The sequence below is a fragment of the Saccopteryx leptura genome, chromosome 2 (genome assembly GCF_036850995.1).
Source record: "Saccopteryx leptura isolate mSacLep1 chromosome 2, mSacLep1_pri_phased_curated, whole genome shotgun sequence".
In the NCBI taxonomy this organism is placed as follows: Eukaryota; Metazoa; Chordata; class Mammalia; order Chiroptera; family Emballonuridae; genus Saccopteryx; species Saccopteryx leptura.
In genome coordinates this window covers 29,295,527-29,314,291 of record NC_089504.1, presented here as the reverse complement: position 1 = coordinate 29,314,291, position 18,765 = coordinate 29,295,527, and the positions used below count along the sequence as shown (strand labels likewise).

The 18,765-nt window shown below is 38.7% G+C and overlaps 1 pseudogene; it reads right to left on the bottom strand.

The window, feature by feature from the left end:
* Positions 1-60: 60 nt before the first annotated feature.
* LOC136391258 (WD repeat domain phosphoinositide-interacting protein 3-like) lies at positions 61-18,257 on the bottom strand (annotated as a pseudogene).
* Positions 18,258-18,765: the final 508 nt, after the last annotated feature.

Genomic DNA, 18,765 nt, shown 5'->3' with positions numbered 1-18,765 from the left:
ATAGTAAGCTGAGCAGACATAGTGATGCACCCCTCACATACCCCATTTAGGGCCAAACACTCAACCCCGGCTGCCAGCAGAGCTACCCGCTACAGGCTCAAAGCTGAGTCTTTTCCCTGGCGGGCCTCGTGCAAGGCTTTTCATTTTATGCTCAGGTGTTTGGACATTTAAAGCAGGAGTTGCTATTAAATTACTGTTTTTCTGGGGAGTAACATAATCACAATTGTATATTTTAAGAATAATTGGTTGCAGTGGGTACATAGGAGAGAAGGAAAGGACAATAGAATAACATGGGTAGCAAGAGTCACAGGAGCAAAGGGTAACAAGGTCACATGAATTTGGTATGTTGTTTCTGGACTTTGAAAGGGAACAACTTCAAAAAACCCCTATGTTCAGTTAGTACTGACCTTGAGCCCCAGAACTAAGTGCTTAGAGGCTAACAGTTTGAGAAGGAGGCAATAGATCTGCAGATAACATATCCCTGATCACGACTGCAGAATGCCGTAGGAACCTGGACCATATGGCCTGGGTTTGATCCCAGCTCTGCTACTTACTAGCAATATATTTTTAAGCAAGTTCTATGAACTATGTCTGCATTTTTCTCATCCATACTAATGATACCTATCTTATGGAGTTACCAGGAGGGATAAGTGCATTAATAACTGGGAAGCATTTAGAAAAATGTCTGGCACATAGCAAATGCTTAATAGTGTTAGTTATTAACAGCCCAGCAGATTTGCAAATGTTTCATATGAGGAGAGCTGTTTTTCATTTATGGGAGCCTGGAGATCTCAAGGAATGATGAGGAGAAAAATAATATATTAAAGTTGCTGATGAAAGGTGGAAAGAATATACTGCTACCAGAGACTTCGCCCTCTGCCCAGCCTCCAGCCCCTTTCTCCTCTCAGTTCCTTAGTGAAAATGGCGAGCTGGAAGAGGGAATGTCATAGGCTTTGAACTAAAAGGGGCCCCCATAGTCATTTTGCTGAACCACCCATTCAAGACGAGGCGCCTACTACAGCCTGCATCATCATTCAGTTCTAGCCCTGAACTTGAACACCTCCAGCAATGGGAAACTCACACTGTCTACATCCCCAGACAGCCCACAGTATAGTGGAGGGCACAGCCATGAACTAGCAACTATGTACATATATAACAGCATAATAAATGGTATCATGGAGCCAAGGGTGTTATAGGAATGAATAAAGATTCATTTACCTTGGGGTAAGTAGGCAAGGTTTTACTAAGACAATTACAGCTTCGATGAATCTTAAAAGATGAAGCTTTGTTTATTTTGCAAGGCAGAGAAGCTGAGGACATGCATGTGATGCAGAAGGAACAGCCAACAAAGACCCAGAGTCTAGGAAGAGCCCAGACTGAAAAATCTTGAGAGCTGGAACAGAGCTTGAAGAGTGGTGTAATGAGAAGAAGGGGCAGAAGTTGCAGCAGTGAAAGTAGGTAGCAAATCCTTCAAAGCTGTGCTAAGGTCTTTGTAACTATCTTGAAGGCAAGGTGAGACTGAAGATCCCTAAGAAGAAAACATAATCAGATTGGTATCTTGAAAAATGTTTGTGGCGCTATATGGGTGAAAGGGGGCAGGACGACTGCCAAGCCTCCTGGACACATGAGGGAGCAAAGTCTCTGAGATACATTTAAAACCAGAGTGAAAATGTAAACACAATCTTCTGTGCTGCGGGATGACGCTCTAACCAACTGAGCTATCCGGCCAGGGTTGCAAACACAATCTTAATTTTTAAAATGCTACATCCAAGATTTAACGCAATTGAATGCTTTCTTCGGAATTGTGCATATAATCAGGGAGCTTTCATTCAGGGATTTTTCTGTTTACTTCTATCTTGTTTATATTTATTTCATCCAGAGCACTATTTGGAAGACATGTAAGTTCAGAAGGCATGCTTACCTTTAAGCCCAAAACAAATAGTGAAGTGAAAAATTCAAACTAAGAAAACTTTTTATTTTAGGGTGAATGGCTAGAAAAGCAAGTATATATTGTCTGAAAAGAATTACTCTGTCAATCTCTACAAATGTTTCTGTTCCTGTGAAAAATCAGTGTGCATTACACAACGTATGTGCCCATCAATCTCTCCCAGTTTGAGCTGAGGATTATTCTGATAAAGTTTCCTAGAAGAATAACAAGTGCTAACATGTCACTTCCTAAAACTGAGAAGCTTGTTTCACAAAGGTAAATTTAAAGCACAGGATGGGAATTAAAAACAAAACAAAAACTTTATCACAATGCAATATATATTTTAGAAGTGAAATGCATTAACAGTGTTTCAGAGGTTTTTCTTGTCCTGAAGTTATTGGGTATTAAAGTAAAATTTCAGTGTCCGTTAAGGACACCTGGGTTAACATCAAGACCAGGAAGTCCATAATCATCATAGTATACTCATGCTTAACTTCTTCGTTATCTTTGTTGCCCAACTGAGAATTTGCTGTGCTGATTATAAATGTGTGCAACTTGAAATCAAAAACACAAAATTATACACTTTATCAGGAACGTGAAAAAATTAAACATACCTCAAATAGTACCCCCAAATGTAGAGCCTGTATATTATAATGGGGAACAAAATTTTTGTTGCATGCACAAAAACACTTGTTCTTACCTAATTCGAGTGTGCTGATTTCAAATCTGACATTAGTTTTTCTCTTGTAAGCTACAGTTTTTTGCAATTCAAGATTTTAGGTTTTCATCCTATTGTAAAATTTTCAACATTTAGTTTAACATAATGAAATAGACTGTCCTCTTGGGCATCATCTTTGTGAAAATATAATAATTTATATAATGCAGTAAATACACTAATACACTGAAAGATATGATTGCATCAGAATTTGTCTACAATTTCTAAATAGAACATATTAAACACTTATATTAATCATAAAATTTGTGCAAAACTTATTTAAATTCTATTCAGGCAAAAATTTGCGTTTGTAGTTCTTGTGTTTGTGTACTTGTTGAGGACAATCTCGTTTGATGCTCCAGCAGTAGTCTGCCATCATATTTCTGTCCCATCGCCCCTGATAACGCTCTTCCATTGTCTTCAGATCTTGATGAAAGTGTTTTCCCTGCTCATCACTAACAGCTCCAAGATTTTCGGGAAACTTATCAAGGTGACTGTTCAGAAAGTGAATCTTAATGCTCATGTTATATCCAATGTCGTGGAAAGCCAACAGCATCCTTTGAGCCAGAAGTTCATAGTTTTCTGCTTTTTTGTTGCCAAGGAAGTTCTTTGTAACTGTCACAAAAGACTGCCATGCTGCTTTCTCCTCCTTATTCATCTTTCTGGCAAATTCTTTGTCACGTATGAGGGTTCGAATTTGAGGTCCATTGATAACATCTGCTTTTATCTTCTCAAAAGACAAGGCAGGAAAAGCAGAAAGAATATGTTGAAAGTATTCACTTCTCTATTCAAAGCCTGAACACACTGCTTCATTAAACCAAGTTTGCTGTGAAGTGGGGGGAAAATGATCCTGTCTTGATTAACTACAGGTTCATTCACAATATTTTGCATCCTTACTTCCAGAGCTTCACGTTTCAGCCACTCCTTCTGTGTCCAGTGTTTGTCCTGAGCTCGGCTGTCCCACAAACACAGAAAGCAAGGATACTTCATGAAACCTCTCTGTTGTCCTAGCAGGAAATTTACCATTTTAAGATCCACACAAATGATCCAGTTTTGCTCCACATACTTCAGTAAGTTGAGGACAATTTTTATGTCATAATCTTCTCGCAGATGAGCTGAATTGGAACCAATTGGAACCGCTGCATAAACATTACCATTGTGTAGGAGAACACATTTCAGACTCCGTTTAGAGCTGTCAAGAAATAGCCGCCATTCTGTTGGACTGTAAGCGGTAACACCTAACTGGCTGAGAAGACTACTGCTATCATGACAGTAAACAAAGTGTTTACCTTTGGAAAAAAAGTCCACAAAAATTTGTTCACGCTTCCTGAAATGGGATACTTTAGCTGACCGGTGAAGTACATTCTTTTGTTGAAGCCTGGAGGCTAATAACTCAGCTGCTTTCTTTGATAGGCCCAAATATCTTACTAAGTCATTCAATTCGGGTTGGCTAAACTGCTGAGGGGTTAATGACTGCTTGGCATCAGAAGAAGACCCTTCAGATTCTACAACCATTTCCTCATGCACCTTATCAAAGTACACTTGATCACCATGTTCACTTTCTTCATCCTTAGACGAAATAAAACCATTGAAAATTGCATTTGGGAGTGTCTCAGAGTGTGGGATAGGTCGTATTGCTGAAGGAATATTAGGATATGCGATCATATGCTGTTTTTTCTTGCCAATGCCCTTTGTATGGATCAGACAGAAATAACAGTCACTACTGTGGTCCTTCGGTTCACGCCAAACCACGGGAATACCAAAAGGCATTCCTTTACGTTTTCCTTTTGTCCAGTCACGAAGCATTTCCTCACAATTATGACACAATATGAGGAGCCCTATTTGTGTCTTCATAGCCAATGGGAACTTGAAAATAGGCAATATGTGCATGTGTCACAAATGATGAAATATTGCACCTTTGATGTTGAAGTGTGTAACAGCCACATATGTAACAGAAGGTGTCAGGACTATTCTTATATTTACGCCTACTCGAAGAAGCCATGATTCAATTTTAAAACAAAATAAAAGGGTGTTTTTATTATATAATAATATTTTACATTTAAAAACAACTACATTTATGTAAAAGTGATGTTTGTAAAACATTAATTGCCTTATGGTTATGATCAATGCAAGAGTCATTGCCCTTTAACTCCAACTTAAAAACCAATGCATGCCATTAACTGTAACAAAAAGAAATTAAAATTTCATAAAATCTAGAGCATGCACCAAAAAATGGATTTCAGATTTGGAATCAGCGATGCAGAAATATATAAAAACAGTTCTAAAACCTCATGCAACAGAAAATTAAAAAAAAAATTGTTCCCCAGTGTTATTGTAGCTTACTCAATGTTTTAAAAATGGTAACATGCCTTTCCTTCTCAAAATGTTAGTGTGAAGCTCTTCTTATAGATGTTGGAAGAGGAAAAGGTGGTGAGAGAGAGACGTAGAAGGGTCAGGCTGACTGAGGCATTACGCTCGGCAGCAACCGAAACCCCCGGAGAGCCCACTCGGGTAGCACTTAGTTGAAAGAGATGTTGAATATTTTCCTTCATGTGTGCTAAATTAAATGACTAATTTCTAAAGGTCCACACATGACTTCTTTTCCCTACGCAAAGCATAGAAATTTAAGTTTAACACTGAACAAAGCCCATTCTCCTTATCCAGGAGACCCAGTCTATCCTGGGTAGACTGACTCCTTTGTAATTCCACAAAACGGGGCTCTTGGGATGTGTCTGGGGGTTTGCATCAATTCTAACAACCCCAACACAGAAACAGGGAAGGGTAGCATGCAGGATGCGTGCACACGTGACTGCACCGTGTCGCAGGCACGGATAGGGCGACAATGCTGAACTGACACGGGGAAACGTCCACTTTGTGTTTTCTAGCACAGTTGTTTTTGTGCTTTATGTTCACACTGGACAAGAAACTTTTCTTCTTGTTTAAGGCAAGCTGCTGGTATCATTCTGTTTAAATTGTGTTATACTGTAAGAACTAACATTGGCCCTTTCTTCACTAGACTCAGTATAAATGACAGAATATGTTGCCCCCCCCAAAAAAAAATGCATTAAATTTCTTTAACTCAGTTTCTAAGTTTGTGTGAGTCATCCCCGCATCTCCAGATTTTAGATGTAAAGGACAGAGTGGAACCACTAAATCTAAACTTCACATTTGGACTAAGAGACAAGAAGCTGACAGTCAGGCACATATTGTTCAAAGCCCTGGTAGTTATCCTTTTCCTTTCACACTGGAAATGGGAAGCCTTCCTCAGGAAAGCAAAGGACCACAGATGGCTTTGAGGCCAAGGTCGTCGGTGCAGACCCACAGGATCCACAGTGCGCCCACATGAGCCCCAGGGAAGTCTCCGGGCCCAGCCAGCACTCTAACAGGCGGTCAGCGTGGGTGTCTATGGCACGCACCTGTGAAGAACCACAGCCTGTCACTGGTCATTTCCAGAAACTGTGTGCTGATGTCCTGGGTGCACTCCTGCCTGAAGTTAAACAGGAATGTGCAGAGAGCTGCCTTCTGCACAAATTGAAATGACAGCATTTGACTCTGTGCCAAAAGCTCAAATGCATGGAGAGCCCGAGGGAACTTGAAATTTGGGGAAACTTGATTTGGAACTGGAGAATTTTGTAAGGAAATTGGCTGACACCAGACTAGACTGTTCATTCCTTTTTTCAGGATCTTTGGCAGCAAGGATGTGCACTGTGCCGTGGTCACTAGATTCACAGATGGGGATGCATCCTGACTGAAGTTAATGCAATCAGTTTTTGCTGCCTGAGATCCCCTTCATAGTTCCTGGATTACATGCCTTCATGAAACAGCAAATGTTTTTATTAAGAGTCTCTTTTTCATATTGCAATTCTTTTCCCTACAGGTCAAGATCAATGCAGCTGAGGACACCTTTGTGTGGGAATGTCCACAGGCAGCTCCTTGGGGCTGACTAGGGCCACAAACTGCACATGACTCAACCGGTGTCCAGGGAAGACCGGGATGAAATTGCTATTATGATGACATAAGAAACAAAGACCTTTACATTTATAGCAGGTTTAAAAGACATGCTACTTATGTGTGTGTATGCAAACACCTTAATTGTGGGGTCCAAAAGGACGACTATTGCCTGACCAGGCGGTGGCACAGTGGATAGAGCATTGGCCTGGGAAGCTGAAGACCCAGGTTCAAAACCCCGAGGTCGCTGCTTGAGCGCAGACTCACCAGCTTGAGCACAGAGTCACTGGCTTGAGCGTGGGATCACAGACATAACCCCGTGGTGGCTGGCTTGAAGTCCAAGGTTGCTGGCATGAGCAAGGGGTCAGTGGCTTGGCTAGAGCCCCCTGGTCAAGGCACATATGAGAAAGCAATAAATGAACAACTAAGGTGCTGCAACTATAAGTTGATGTTTCTCATCTCTCTCCTTTTCTGTCTGTCTGTCCCTATCTGTTTCTCTCACTAAATAAAGTAAAAGAAACAAACAAAAAAAAAAAAAAACAAGGACCACTATTGTATTTCATAATAACAACCTTTCCAGATCACTCAAGATTATCATTTTATTTGGAGACCTTGAAGTAGGGTCAGACTGTCCCCGGGCCACTGGGCATGCCTAGCAGAGAGCCCTCCAAGCGCCCGGGGCATCCACCAGGAAATACAACAGACAGGCCGAGCTCCAAGAATTGTTATGACTGCTCTTACTTTATATATTAAAAAATAAATGTTATTGACATTAAATTCCTTTGAAGTTAGGATGATTTCATTTACAGCAATGCCAGTGGGATTTCTGGAATTGTGTCAGAATGATCACAAAGTTCACTTGAAAGAACAATTGTTCTAGACAACCAAAGAAAATGTTAAAAAGACATGACAAGGGGGTATTTTCCCTACATGGTAAAAAAAAATGTTTTATACAAAGCAGCAGTAGTTGGTATAATGTGGTACTAGTTAAGGAAGAGTTAGACAATGGAAAAATTAGAAAGTCAAGAAACAGACCCATGTAAATATGAATAATTTATAATATAATAAAGGTACCACTTGAGATCTTAGAGGAAGCTTGAATAATAATAAATATCAACACTAGAACAACAAGCTAATCATTGAACCAAAATAATGTCTAGATTGCTGAAGAAAAATTAATATTTCTTTAAAAACTCATTGAAATGTTTTGGAAAGAACTTCTTAAGAAAATATGTTACTAAATTCAGAAACAATAAAGAGAAGTGATGATTGGATTGGGAAAAAGAACACTCAGAATCAAAATTTAATGAAAAATACAGAGAAAAAAATATTTTTTGTAATAGTCATAATATACATAAACTTTTCTTAAAACCCAATCAGAGAAAGATAAAAGAAAATAAAAATATCACAAAAAAGATTCAAAGGTGGGCAAAAGTAGGTTAATAATAACAACAAATACTATAATAATTAATAAATAGTGATACAAGAATAAACTCTGTGTTTCATGTACTCACAAATGTCCACCTACTTTTGCCCACCCTGTAGATAAATGGTCGAGAAAAAACATTTTGAGCACCTCTTATGTGCCAGGCACTATTTTAGGTGCTAGGGAAGGATCAGTACAGGAAACAGAAAAGGCCATTGTTCTTACGCTAGTGTATTCAGATTCACAGTAATAGACATAAAAAACCAAATATATAATGTGTCAGCGGGTAATAAATGCTATGAAAAAAGTAATAAAACACAGTGAAGAGGTAGAGAACGCTAAACTTAGATTAGCTGACATTTGAATAAGGACCCAAAGGATGCAAGGGATGGGGTGTGATGAGATCCACAGGGGAGGAGCACTCTGAGCAGAGATGACAGAAAGGCCAATGGCCCTGAGTCAGGTGTGTGCGTGGGGCCTTAGGACCAGCAAGGAGATTGAAGAAGCTGGAATGGAGTAAGGCAAAGAAAGAGTGGAGGAGAGAAGATCAGAGAAGTAACTGGAGGCCAGATGACCCAATGCAATGAGAGTAAGCAAGGGAATTCTTCAGCTGTGAAACCTGTGTCCCGGTTCTACAAGAAAACAAGAGGTTAGACTGATTCTGTACAACGCGGCTGGTCTAAGGGGAAGGGAATTCTCACAGGCAATAACCGCCAACAAATGACTAAGTCAGGCTGAATATCTGAGGTCTGCTGATAGGTAGGAAAGCATGGAGGCAGCTCGGGGCTAAGAAGGTGGGTCTAGGGTTCTCTTGAAACCCCAAGTGGTTCAGAAATCATTTGCCTGATACACATATTTTTAAATTGAAAGTTTATTTTTTTGAAAATATGTTAGAAAATATCAATGGATGTTCTCACTGTGTAACCAAGCATAAAGAATAAATATCCTCCAATTTGCTTCTTCAGTTTCTCTGTTTTTCTTTCAAAGAATATGCATACAGAGGCTTGCAATGGCTTGCTGTCAAGAAAATTAGTAATTTAAATTTTTCTCCTGGATTTAGAAATGATTCAGATTATTTGGCAGCTTGACTTCTTCCAGTTTGTGTTACATTTGCATTTTAATATAGTGTCAATAGACACAGCGATCGTCTTTGAACATTTCATTCCTTTCCTTTACAGAGTAGTTATTCTGATCAGAGGATAAAATAACAATTTAAAATGAAGCCTCTGATAGAAATCAGGCCAACTGATTGAAATAAATTTAAAAGGAAATCTTACCTCAAGATGTATGTGTAATAGAGGGAAATGATACACTCCTGCTGTTTCCGAAAAGATGAGTTACTACGAGTGCTGCCTAAACAAGACTTGAAACTTCAAAATATTAGCATATGAAAAAATGTAGAGCTTACCCAAGGGGAGAAAAATCCCTGCTATATAAAAGTACTATGTCATATTCACTATATATATGTAACCTTAAAATGATTATATAGTTAGTTGTTAATTCATAAAATATACTTGTGAATATATTCTGTGCCAACAGCTGTGCTTGGCACTCGGATGGCTCAGTCTCATGGGGAAAGATGGTAACTGAACTAACTGTGTCATAAACATGATGAAAGAAGCAAGCACATGGGGGTGGGGGAGTTACTGTAAAAAGAAAAGACTAAAGAGGTGGAAAAGGCTTCTTGGGAACTCTGAAAATTAGGATTTGAAGGATGGCCCAGTAGGAAAATTGTTGTAAAGGGGTCAAGGGACTTAGCTTCCAGTAGGTACTCTGCTATTAAATGAACTTGTGACTTGAACGGGGATGGGACATGTGCTTGAAGGGAAAAGACAGGAAAAGCAAGAATGTTCGGAAAGTAAAGCCTGCTTAACAGAGCTGAGCTGGGATAGATGAATGACGAGAGCCTGTTGCTCTTTGAACAGTGATTCCTGGGAAGCCGCTTATCCTGGCAGGATTGAACTCGAAGAGGTAGTGCTGGCAACTTTCCTATCTTTCCTGTACATCCTCTCTTGTCGATGGACTTTTCCAACTCCTCCCTAAAATTTCTGAAAACAGAGTATAACCTAATCCATTGAGTTTCAGTGGATGTTCCCAGAACATCCTGCAACACAATCACCCAAGGTTCTCACTAAAAATGCAGAACCCTGGGTCTTACCTCAAGGTGGCTGAATCGAAATATCTAAAGCTGAAATTAGAAGAACTGTATTTTAACATCTTTATTAGGTAATTTACTTGCACTAACTCATTCTGGTCCACCCATTCCGTCCTCCCTGCCATCCAAAGAATCTGACTCCCATCTTTGCACATCCAAACGAGGACACTGTGGGGACTAAAACCCATGGCTCTATATGCTCAATTGGATGGGGTTCCACTCCGTTGTATAATTTTCCATTTTAGAGCAAACAATTTAAACTTATTTTGTTCTTCCAGAAACAATATAAAGTAATTCTTATTTTTAGTAGTTAAGAAGCAAAATAGAAACATAAGCCATTGACCCTATAATACTTTGATTTTATCTGTGAACAAAAATATTCATGAAAACATAATAAAATGTCAGTCATTTTTGCCTTCACGGGGGTATGATTGCTGGTTTTATTCATCTTTCTCTTTCCCATAGTTTTTATCCTCTAAAATAAGCACATTTTTATAATGAAAAATAACACAATTACAATTCTACCTAGAATAAAATTAAAGTTGAAATGTGAAAGCCGTAAGTGACCTTAAAGAACTTTCAAAGACCCTAGTAAATTCTGTTTTAAAAAAGATTTAGGTCTTTGTTGGCTCTGGTGTCTCAGATGGTAGAGATATGCTCACTGATATCTGACCTCATTTAATTTTTCAAACTGTCCTTTGATCATCAACTTTGCCCTACTTTTCCTGGGAAATTAAGTCATCAGAAACTCTGACTCAGGGACACAAAGGGTTTGAAAGGTTTCAATGTGAAGGATGAATAAAAGTGACAGGGATTAGTATCTGTTCACCTCTAAAACTCTATAAATCTTCTTTATGAAAAATTTTAAAGGCAAGCTTTAAAAGTTGATGAGGACAAAAAGAAATGCAGATATTTTTCTCAAATAAGAATAAGGTAAAAATTTAAAAGATTTTGATTTTCTTTTAATGACTGTTTTAATTGTGAACCAAGTGATTTTTTTAATTTTTAGGTAATATTCTCTTATATACACAATTTAGAAAATAAAGAAGGATAATAGTTATCCATACCATACTATATATTAAAACTACAGTGTATTTTTATTTTTTTTAGCAAGCAAGAAAGAGAGCAGAGAGAGTCCAACAGACCGGAAGGAAGAAAGATGAGAAGCATCAATTCTTAGTTGTATCACTTTAGTTGTCCATTGATTGCTTCTCATATGTGCTTTGACCAGGGGGTTCCAGCTGAGCCAGTGACCCCTTGCTCAAGCCAGTGACCTTGGGCTCAAGCCAGCGAGCATGGGATCACATCGATGATCCCACGCTCAGTGACTCCACACTCAAACTGGCAAGCCCACGCTCAAGCTGGATGAGCCACACTTAAACCAGTGACCCCAGGGTTTCAAACCTGGGTCCTCAGTGTCCCAGGTCGACACTCTACCACTGTATTTTCTACAATCCATGTATAGGACTGTAACTATTGACTATAATAATTTAGATTAGTATAATTTTTGCAATATTTCAATATACATATTTCTTACGTTACAAAGTAGATATTAGAAACATCATTGGACCATAAAGTATCTAACATTAATCATAACAGAACTGACCTGTTTGATTCATCTTATGAATCTGCTTCAAATGATCTAAAATAGTCTTTTGTTTTCATGACACATTTAAACATTCAAGAGGATCTGCATTCTGTTTTCTGTTGTCCTATTATACATTCATGACACTTATGGGAAACAGTGATAAGGGGGCAGCATAAGTTTAAGTGAAGAAAGCTTCCTTTTAGTCTACCTCATGGATGGAGATTTGTATTTAAAAAATCTTACAAATAAACAATATCAGGTTCTTAAATAGAACACTTAACTTACTATAACAGGTGAGCTGACCACATTTTTGTGAAAGTACTAATTGGAGGGCTCTTCCTACTCCCCTGCCCACTCTAGAGGCTGCAGCCCCCTCGAGTCCTACAGAATGTAGAGACTAGATAGCTATTGGTCTTGGAGAATCTTCGGAAACTTCTGTTAACCTGAGCGTTGGAATATTTCCAGATAAACTTGAGCGCTCTGAACATCTGGGTACTGACTTATCACCTAGAAACCTCTCCATTTATCCCTCAACACATCTGATGGCATACAAAGCTAGGTAAGTCCTGCACTTGGAGAAAGAGGAAGGCAAAATATTCTGAGATATATCACACAGCAGGTAACTACTGGTAATACCTAAGAAAAGTCTAGATAATAGGAGATGCTAGTAATGCCTAATCTTGGAGATCAGAAATAACAGTCCCAGGAAATTGGAGTCCAGTCCCCCTGATCTTTCAGTAGAGAGTTTATTATAACTCCACCAACTTTTCAGTTAAAATCTTCGCAAAAAACACCCTAAGCAGTTTTTATTAGAATTTCCCTTTACTTTCTTATAGTGACACATTGCTCTACATTTGAACTTAAATTTTCTGACATCAATCACCAAGTAATTCATACAGGGCTTTAGAAAAGATAAAACCAATTTTTTAAATTAATTTCAATGGGGTACATTAATCAATCAGGGTACATAGGTTCAGAGAAAACATCTCCAGGTTATTTTGACATTTGATTATGTTGCATATCCATTATGAAATTTGATTACGTTGCATACCCATCACCCAAAGTCATGTAGTCTTCCGTCACCTTCTATCTGGTTTTCTTTGTGCCCCTCCCCTCCCCCCACAACCCCCTTCCTTCCCCTCCCAACCCCCAGTAACCACCACACTCTTGTCCATGTCTCTGCAGTCTCATTTTTATGTCCCATCTATGTATGGAATCATATAATTTTTAGTTTTTTCTGATTTACTTATTTCACTCAGTATAATGTTATCAAGGTCCATCCATGTTGCTGTAAATGATTCGATGTCATCATTTCTTATGGCTGAGTAGAATTCCATAGTATATATGTACCACATCTTCTTTATTCAATCATCTATTGAAGGGCTTTTGCTTGTTTCTATGTCTTGGCCACTGTGAACAATGCTGCAATGAACATGGGGCTGCATGTGTCTTTACATACCAATGTTTTTGAGTTTTGGGGGTATATACCCAGTAGAGGGATTGCTGGGTCATATGGTAGTTCTATTTTTAATTTTTTGAGGAACCACTATACTTTCTTCCATAGGGGTTGTACTACTTTACATTCCCACCAACAGTGGATGAGGGTTCCTTTTCCTCCACAGCCTCTCCAACACTTGTTATTACCTGTCCTGTTGATAATAGCTAATCTAACAGGTGTGAGGTGGTAGCTCATTGTAGTTTTGATTTGCATTAAGATGAAACCAATTTATAAGCAAGAAGAGTGCAGGGCAGCTCCTTTCTTCCTAAAATTTTTTTTCCCTTAAGTGAGGAGTGGGAAGGCAGAGAGACAGACTCCCGTATGCACCCTGAACGGGATCCACCTGGCAAGCCCCCTACTGAGCAATGCCCTGCCCATCTGGAGCTGTTGCTCCATTGTTGTTCGGCAACCGAGTTACTCTACAGTGCCTGAGGCAAGGCCATGGAGCCTTCCTTAGCACTGGGGCCAACTTGCTCCAACTGAGCTATGGCTGCAGGAGAGGAAGAGAGACATAGAGAAAGAAGGGAAAGGGGAAGGGGTGGAGAAGCAGATGGTTGTTTCTCCTGTGTGCCCTGACCAGGAATCAAACCCAGGACACTCATATGCCAGGTCAATGCTGTACCACTGAGCCAACTGACCAGAGCTTCCTTGCTAATTCTTAAGTTCAGTTACATCATGTTGATATTTTAAAATCAGCCACAACAAACAGACCTCATCTATGGAAATCAACAAATATTCAAACCAGAACTCTCTCCTCAGCCCCAGCGTGCTTGTTTGACCATCTGATCACCACTAAAATGTATGGCTAAACTGTGGGCATAATCTGATAATCGTGCACTTGGTGGCCTTGATCTTAGCATAGATGTTCTTAATTGGCAGTTCCTGGCAGTGTGATTCAGAGCTGACACACAACAGCATAAGCAGCTTGAAAAGAAACATGAAAGCCAAATCTCCCCTTTCAGGAGCATTCCAAAGTGACCCAAAGTATAAAGCGTAGCAAGCCCTCTCCCTCCCTTAATTCAAAGGAGAAAGAAGACAAAAATGATGAATGAAGAAGAGGTGGTGAAAGAGGAGAAAAAGAGGAAAAGAAAAAATAAGGAGAATTTAAAAAAGGGCTTGTCAAAAATCCTGCATTTTCCACAGTAGCCAAAATGCACAGTCATTATTCATCCTTTGTTTCAGAGGCACTTTTACTGTGGATTTTACTTCTCCTTTCTCTTTTTTTTATACCAGTATTAAGTATCCTGCAAATACCTTATTACAGTACAGAAGGATTCTGGACCATGCTTGCTTCTGCACCTCGCAATCCAAGACTTCTATTCCTCTGAGGACCCTAAGCTCCATTAATGAGTCATAATAAAATGTTCTGTTTCCAAGAACAAGTGACACAAATAAGGGATTCTCAGATGCAGAAGAACAAGTCACAGGCAAAACAAGATTAGACAAAAGAGATTGAACTTGAATCATTTTGGAGAAGTTGTTCAGATCCGAATCATTATGAAGTTGCCTTGCAGAAAATTAAATTTCTTATTAAACTGCTAACTCGACTCTAATTTCTCAGAGACCCTATTGTAGTCGATGTCGTTTTAGCACTAGTGAAATATTCACATCATTTTAAATACATTCTATTGAAACTTTCTGAATATCAGATACATAGCTAAATGAGATGTCAAGATTTCTCTCAGGCAGTTCAGATTAGATGGTTTCATAAAATTACATCACTGGTGCAGCACAGACTCTGCATTCTCAAGATATATGACGATATCTATAAGTCCATGTAGACTTTCAAGTATTGTTGGAGTCCCCATGAATCATAACCAAAAAGATGGTGAAGGTGAAACACTGGTACTGTAGTTTGCGATTTTACCATATTTCAGGTGCATTTCTGCTTTGACACTATATTCAGACAAGCAACAGTAAGTAGTTCTCAGTTACCCTTGGTAATGTCACAGAAATTTTTCTAATAAAAAGCAGAAGTAGAAAACATAAAAGGTAAGTCCCCAGTCATACAGGAATTTTGTTCTGTTTCATTCATTGAAATAATCCTATTGCTTAGGACAGTACTTAGGAGAGTAGCTACTAAATAAATATTTATGAACTATTGAATGAATAGAAATTTTGGATTAGTAACCTTACTCTTTTTGTTTGGGTTTTATTGTGGTTTGGTAGAACCTGCCAGGATTGTATTTTCCATGGTAACTGTATATTTCTGCTATAGGAAAGTAAGGGAGCTCTGTAGTCACAACTCATGATTCATAATTCTACTAATTAACTGCATTTTCATAAAAACCTCTTTTCATCTACACCAGGTTCATCATGTCAGCAAACCCCTTTGCTAAGAAACATAGCTGAAAAATTTTTTATCAAGAGGCTAATATTTATAATCCTGTTTATTAAAAAATGTTTAATCTTATTTCCAGCTCTTTTATTTTATTTTTTCCCAAAAGTATGGCCAATCAAAACAAACAACAAAACTGGGTTTCAGTTTTGAAGCGAATGGCTCATCTGCTTTGTGGAAAACATACCATCTCTTTGGAAGACGAGAGCTAGTATGTCAATACCCTCCACTCCTATCCATGTTTCACTCCTTAACCTCTAGCGCCTATTTCCTGGGATTACTCCCTAATTACATACTAGAGTCAAACCTTTATCTCAGAATCTAACTTCTGGGAGGAACCCGGGCTAACAAAATGACCTTCTGGTTCTCTTTCTGTTTTACAGCTAGACTCCTATTATGGTTCAAAGGTCAATCCCTAAATCTTTTTACAGTGTAGGACACTAAAAATTGTTGTTGATGTGTCAGAAGCAACAGGTCACAAATCAAATCTGGCAATGGAGAGTATCAAGCCATGTGATTTGAGCTCATATATTAAAATTGTAACACAGTTTTCTCTATAATTGTGCCCTGATCAGAATCCACATTGTTCTGAACTACTTCTAGGGTGGCAGTTGCTATGGAAGGTCAAACCTTGTCTCTGGGTTGCCCGGGAAGCCTCTAGAGTGAATTTTGAATTTTCTTTCTGAACTGATGTTAAGTCAGAGCAATTAAAACTCTCAAAATTTGATAATTGGCTTAATTTTTATGTAGATTTTTTCATGAAATATGCGGAAGAATGAGAGTGGGGATAATGAGTGATAGTAGGAAATACTTAACTATATGACATATTTTATTCCCAAACTTGGTTGTACATCAGAATCACCTGGAGAAAATATCTGTTTTTTAGAAATATGGATCCTTGAGCTCCACCCTAAAGGTTCTGATTCCACAGCTCTAGGCCCAGATCCTGAGATATATGTTCTTAACAGCTTCCCAGGGGTTTTTGATTCACAGCCACATTAGGGAAACGGTGACATAATAATTCATGGACAAGATTTTAAGAGAATTTCTTAACTAACCAATAAATTTTTCTACCATAATGTTGGAAGCTCAGGCATTTTCTAAATCACATATTCTTATTTACAAAAAAAAAAAAAAAAAAGTCTTAACTCCTTAACTTGGAAAAGAAAGTTTAGAATTTAATTTTCAATATCAAAGGCATAATTTCATATATGTTGATCTTTCTGAAAATATACATGAGAGTTCATTTTAACACGCTGCCATTTCTAGACATCTATAGGCACGCTTGGTTAAAAAATTATCTCTAGGTGTAGTCATGTATAATAGAAAATGTACACAGTTAATTATAAATACTTCATCAGCTAATTAGCATTAATTCACTGTACAATTAAGACTTTGATTGACACGGGTAATTAAATTATCCTTCTCAAAGATGCATGTTCCTAAAATATTCATTAACTTGTTTCAACCACAAAACTAATGTTCATCAAGGATTGCCCCATCAGAGGTTTATTCTCTGGCACTATGATTGGCCCATATGCAGGTGCCACTGCTTCTCGCAAGCATCCATGCCACAGTGGTAGAGAAGATCTGGAGCACCAAACAGAAGGTCTGCAGACAGGTTGAAAGGAGATGCTCCCAGACTACACGTTTGTATGGCACTTGTTGATGCAACAATGGGTAGATTAAAAAGTGAGCCAAAAAGACCAGAGACAAGGCACAAAGTTGCCCAATACTGTCATGAATGTTCAAGAGGCTGCTAGTCTCCAGTGAGTCTGCAATTTAGAGATGTGAGTTCCCAAGGCTTAGTAGTCTTATTTATGTACTGAAATGTTTTCAGAGTTCTCCTAATTCCCAAAAGTAACATGAGGTTATGCTCCTTAGATACTGTTAACATTGGAAGCTTCCATATGACATCAGCTCCCTTGCTCCATGTCAATTTCTTTTTTTTAAACTTTTGAGTATTGTTTTTTAGATTTTTCTTTTTATTTATTCATTTTAGAGGGGGGAGAGAGGGGGGAGGAGCAGGAAGCATCAACTCCCATATGTGCCTTGACCAGGCAAGCCCAGGGTTTTGAACTGGTGACCTCAGCATTCCAGGTCAATGCTTTCTCCACTGCACCACCACAGGTCAGGCTCCATATCAATCTCATCCCCATCCAAGACTTATTTTTTCTGGTCCTACTGAGCATTATTTTGTATTTCACCTGTGACCAATGAGAAGCTAATTAATCCCCAAATCTATGGTACACAGTTAGCAAAGAAACAAGATGTAGAAATTATAGTAGGGGTCCCAGGCACCTGCATGATGACTTTGGGAAAAAGCCTCCTCTATGACAATAAGAGACACTAAGAACACTCTTACACCAGGCTCCTTGGGTCTAGGGCACACAAGTAAAGTGGTGCGGTGCTTATATTATTCTGAAGATTCATGTTCAATGATACTTGCGGCAGAACCTGCCTTAACACTTTTGCCTGACTTGTTATGATTACCTACTATAATTCTGGAAGATGGGTCTTGCTCCTCTTTATCCCTGCCCCCAAACATTTCTCGGAGATGATGATGTACTTTCTTTGCCTGATGTACCTTCACCACTATGCACTTAAAAGTCAAGTTTCCATCCATTACCAAGAACAGCTCTCTCTGAGAATCAGCCTTCATTACTAGTCCATTGTTTGGACATAGTCTCTGATGGAAGACTCCTTTTCTGTGGACATTGGCTCTGTATTTGACCTGTGATCCTGGTTATCTCTGTGTTAATCTTCTTGCCTTTAGCTTAGTTGTCTCTTCATTCCTAACAGGGCATGAGACCAACATCTGGAAACACATAGCTTGATCCTTTGCTGGAAGATTTATTACAGGAAATTGTGCCTTTGTGTATTTCTGTTGTGTGAAGGGATTCAATATTTCACAGAAACAGAATGAGTAGATTCACTTTTTTTTTTGAGGTATTACATATTACTGTGCAGGAACTCCTCAAATTGAGGCTGATCTAAAATAATACAAGAGCAGAAAGGCATTATTCACTCCATTACCATTCTTTTTGCTGTTCGCGCAGATCTCTAATCCCACCCTTTAATCAATCGTGTTAATGATGGCTCTGCTTCTGTGGCAATGGGCTCAAAAGGGAAGGGGGGAGAATATTTTATTTAATATAATTGAATAACTA